The sequence below is a fragment of the Anarrhichthys ocellatus genome, unplaced genomic scaffold (genome assembly GCF_004355925.1).
Source record: "Anarrhichthys ocellatus isolate YVR2014 unplaced genomic scaffold, GSC_Weel_1.0 scaffold1460, whole genome shotgun sequence".
Taxonomy (NCBI): Eukaryota; Metazoa; Chordata; class Actinopteri; order Perciformes; family Anarhichadidae; genus Anarrhichthys; species Anarrhichthys ocellatus.
Genome location: NW_022281434.1, coordinates 6,428 through 11,153, shown reverse-complemented (window position 1 = coordinate 11,153; position 4,726 = coordinate 6,428). Strand labels below are relative to the sequence as shown.

Genomic DNA, 4,726 nt, shown 5'->3' with positions numbered 1-4,726 from the left:
GTCCGATGCTTGGACAGAGTAGGGGGGGTAAGGAGGTTGGCGTCGGCGGATCTGAGGTTGCGGTTGGGAGTGTGACGGTGCAGGAGGTCTGAAAGGTATGAAGGGGCGAGGTTGTGGAGGGCTTTGTAAGTGATGAGGAGGATCTTGAACTGGATTCTTTGCTGTATGGGGAGCCAGTGGAGGTTTTGAAGGACTGGGGTGATGTGGTCTCTGGTGTGGGAGAGCAGACGGGCAGCTGAGTTCTGGATGTATTGTAGTTTATTGATGATTTTGGTGGGTGAGCCGTACAGGATGCTGTTGCAGTTGTCCAGTCGAGAGGTGATGAAGGCGTGGATGAGTGTTTCAGCGGCTGCGGAGGAGAGGGAGGGACGGAGACAGGCGATGTTTTTGAGATGAAAGAAGGCGGTTTTTGTGATGTGATTGACGTGCCGTTCATATGAGAGAGTTTGATCGAAAATGATCCCGAGGTTACGGACATGTGTGGAGGCAGGAACAGTGGTGCCATCGATGCAGAGGGAGAAGTTGTGGTGGGAATTGTTTAATGATTTGGGGCCGATGATGAGGACTTCAGATTTGTCGGTGTTAAGTTTGAGGAAGTTGGCTTGCATCCAGGTTTTTATATCTGTGAGGCAGTTGGTGATGGTGGAGTGGATGGTGGGGGTGATGGATTTGGTAGAGATGTAGAGCTGGGTGTCGTCAGCATAGCAGTGGTACTGGAGACCATGGTGGCGTATGATGTCACCAAGGGGGAGCAGGTAGAGGATGAAGAGGAGGGGACCGAGTACAGAACCTTGGGGGACACCTTGAGAGACTGGGGCTGTGTCAGACTAGAATTTGTTGATGCTGATGAACTGTTCACAGTCAGAGGTATGATTTAAACCAAAAGAGGGCTGTGCCAGTGATGTGGAGGGAGGACTCGAGATGTGAAAGGAGGATGGAGTGGTTGATGGTGTCGAAGGCTGCTCTGAGGTCGAGCAGTATCAGGATGTTGAGGGAGTGTTCATCAGAGGAGAGGAGGAGGTCGTTGGTGACTTTGATGAGGGCAGTTTCTGTGCTGAGATCTGAATCCGGATTGAAATGGTTCATACAGTTGGTTTGAGTCCAGGTGAGTTTTCAGTTGATGGGCAACAGTGCGTTCCAGTATTTTAGACAGAAAAGGGAGATTGGAGATGGGTCTGTAATTGTTGTGAATCTCGGGGTCAAGGCCAGGTTTTTTGAGGATGGGTGTGACTGAGGCGAGTTTGAGGGCGGGAGGGACGGAGCCAGTAGACAGGGAGGAGTTGATGACAGAGAGGAGGTGCGGGCGGAGGGCCGGGAGACAGGCCATAACTAAAGTGGAAGGGATAGGGTCGAGGTCACAGGTCGGAGTCTTCGTGCCAGAGAGTGATTTATTGAGATCCGAGGGGGAGATGAGAGAGAATCGGAAGAGTGACCGGTCAGTTAGTGGAGGATTTACAGATACAGGGTTGGACAAAGCGGGGCTGGAAGTGACCAGTTGGTTGTAGATGGTGTCGATTTTAGCTTTGTAGAACGTCAGAAAGGAGTTGCATTTCTCTGCTGTGGAGGAGTGGGAGAGATTGTCCATAGGTTTGAGGAGTTTGTTTATTGTGGAGAAGAGGACCTTGGGGTTGGTGGAACCAGAGCGGATGATGCCAGAGTAGTAGGTGGAGCGAGCAGAGTTTAGAGCCAGTTTGTATTGCTGTATGTGTTCCTTGTATGCCAGGGTGTGAACTGTGAGGCCGTTTTTTTTGGAGAGTCGCTCTAGTCTGCGTTTCCGGGATTTCATGAGGCGGAGTTCAGGGTGAACCAGGGAGCAGTGTGGGTGAATGAGACAGTTCTGGTTTTGAGAGGGGCAAGCTGATCAAGGCAGGAGGATAGTGTGTTATTGTAGAGGTTGACCAGGTCTGAGGGGGAGGGGCTAAGGGAGGGGGAGAGTGTGGAGAATTTTTCAGTGAGACAGGCTGACAGGCATGAGGGGCAGACAGACTTGATATTTCGGAGAGTGATGGTGCGCGTGAGTTTGGGTTCTGGGATTGGCATGTCGATCTCCATGATGATGGCTAGATGGTCGGAGATGGTGAGGTCATAGCCGGAGAGGTGGTTGATGGTGATTTCAGTGGAGCAGACCAGGTCCAGGATGTGCCCGCGGTTGTGGGTGGGGAAGTCGATGTGTTGAGTGAAGTTGAAGCATTTAAGCAGGTCCAGAAATTCGGTGGCAGTTTTACAGTCTGAGACGATGTGGATGTTGAAATCACCAAGCAACAGGATGGAAGGTGAGACGGAGCAGAGCTGGGTGAGGAATTCTGATAGGTCAGAGAGGAAGGCAGGGTTGGGTTTGGGGGGGCGGTAGATAATTGCAATGACTAGGGGTTTAGGACCAGAGAGTTTGAATGTGAGCTGTTCAAATGAGGGTGGACTGTCGATGTTAGTCAGTCTGGTCTTGATATGTTGGCGGTGAAGAGCAGCAATTCCTCCACCGCGGCCATCAGGGCGTGGTTTATCCAGGTAATGATATCCAGTTGGGGTGGTTTGATTGAGTGCGCAGTAATCCAGGTGTTTTTGCCAAGTTTCAGTGAGACAAAGGATATCAAGGTTGTTGTCAGTGATGAATTCATTGATGATTGGGCCTTTGTTGCTTAGTGACCGAGTGTTGAACAGAGCAAGCTTCATGGAGTGTTTTGTGGTTGGTTGTGAGGTTTTGGGGAGGGTTCCGAGGTTGGCTGCATTCACGTGTTGTTTGTTATGATGACGTAATGAGGGAGTGGTGGTACGCCGATGCTGAGTCCACAGAGATGGGATGGAATTGACAGAAGTGGGGTTGTAGATGATGAACTTGTGCTGGGAGCCGATATGAACATCACTGGGAGGGATGTAGCTGAGGTTGTTTTTGTTTATGGCTTTGTGAATGCGGTGTGAACGGGGCAGCCTCTCTGTCACAATAGTCTGAATGGGGAGAGCTACAGCTGAAGGGGTTGATGACAGGGAAGGCCAGGAGGGGGAGCAGTCACGGGAAACTGTGCTCAGAGGTGGCAGCGTAGAAGAAGAAGGGGCGTGTGTATGTGGAAAGTAAATAGTCAGTCATGTGGACAAGAGTGTACAGCATGCTGTAAATTAGCCGCTAGCAGGCGGCTATCCAGGTTGTTAAAATGAATACCATCGTTCTTAAAAGAGGAAGAGCGATCCCAAAACAGGTTAAAATTGTCAATGAAGCTCACGTTGTTGATCCTACAGGCGGCCTGGAGCCAAGTGTGGAGGCTGAGGACTCTGCTGAACCGCTGTGATCCACGGCCGAGTGTTGGAGTTGGACCACTGATAAAAGCAGACAGTCCACAGCTGTTTAAAAAGTGTAGAAGATTTTTAAAATCAATCTTGGTCAACTCAGACTGGTGGAGGGCTGTATCGTTGATTCCCACATGAACGATAATTCGCCGAATGGTAGACGGGAGGGCGTGCAGCAGGCCAGGCAGTTTCAGTAGGATGTCGTGAGCCGTTGCTCCGGGGAAACAGTGTGTGGTCGCGTTGAAGAAACGGGTATTCCTGATTATTGAGTCCCCGACTATCAGTGTCATCGGGGCGAAGAGGGGACGAGGCGACAATACTGAGCGTGTAATACGCGTGGGTGGAGGAGAGGATTTAACCAGTGGTGGCGGAGTGGACGAGCAAGGACTGAGAGAACGGGGGACCGAAGCTCGCCGTGGTGCTGGTGTAAAGCACGGTATGGAGCGGCGAGTCCTGGGGCGAGAGGAGGGCTCAGGAATGACTGGCGTAGGGATGTCGGGGGAGCCGGGGCTGTGGGTCCCTCGAGGCGGCAGCTGGGATGGTATAGGAAGCTGGGAGTCCCTAGCCAGAGGAGGGAAGTCGTGGAGGGCAAGGGTGTCATATTTATTCTTCAGCTGGACATCGAAGTTATGGGGTGTAGGAGAGGGATGTCTCCCTATCCGGCTGCTGCGAGCACAGACCAGGGACCAGGGCTCATGATGTGATGGAGTGGAGCTGACCAGGGCTTTAGGCATAGCTCCGAGCCGTAGCCAAGAAGCCTCAGGAGCTGTGACCGGAGGAGGGGCCGCGGCAGCAGGACTGGAAGCGATGGAATCATGCACATGGTCGCTGGCTGTGTCGGTTGTCAAAACCCTTTATTTTTTATTTTTTATCAATCGAAGTTGGTGTTGTGTCTCTATATATGGTCAAATAGTTAAATGTGTCATATTATTGATATATAAATATAAAATCAAGCTCAAATGGAGTAACAAGGCTTTTGACCAGCGGATAGAGATACATGTTTTGACCGTCATTGCCTCGTAGAGTAATCGAGCAACCATCCCTGATCCGCCAAATCGAATCCTGATGTTGAGAATTTGCAAAAGAGAATAAATTCAGTACGATCGTAAAAAGGGAAGTATAAAGACTGCAAAAGAACACAGGACACAGTGAGGTGGACGGGTCCAACAAACTGCAAGCTTTCACCCAATAGACCGCTCTTCGTTCCCCATATAAAAGGAGAGTTAATGTTCATTCTTCACGTAACTTGCGTACTTCAGTCACGCCACTTTCGTAGTTATTTTAACCCATACAACTACCTCTTCCCAAACTTAACCAAGTAGTTTTGTGGCCTGAACCCAACTGTTGTTCACTGTAGTTTACAGAAGTTTTTTTTTAAAAGACTATGCGTAAATGACTGTCAATTTTTACTTGTTATGTACAAGTAGAAATTGACATGTGTGGCTGT

The 4,726-nt window shown here is 50.2% G+C and overlaps 1 pseudogene; it reads right to left on the bottom strand.

Moving 5' to 3' along the window:
• Positions 1 to 53: 53 nt before the first annotated feature.
• LOC116377614 (uncharacterized) lies at positions 54 to 4,013 on the bottom strand (annotated as a pseudogene).
• Positions 4,014 to 4,726: the final 713 nt, after the last annotated feature.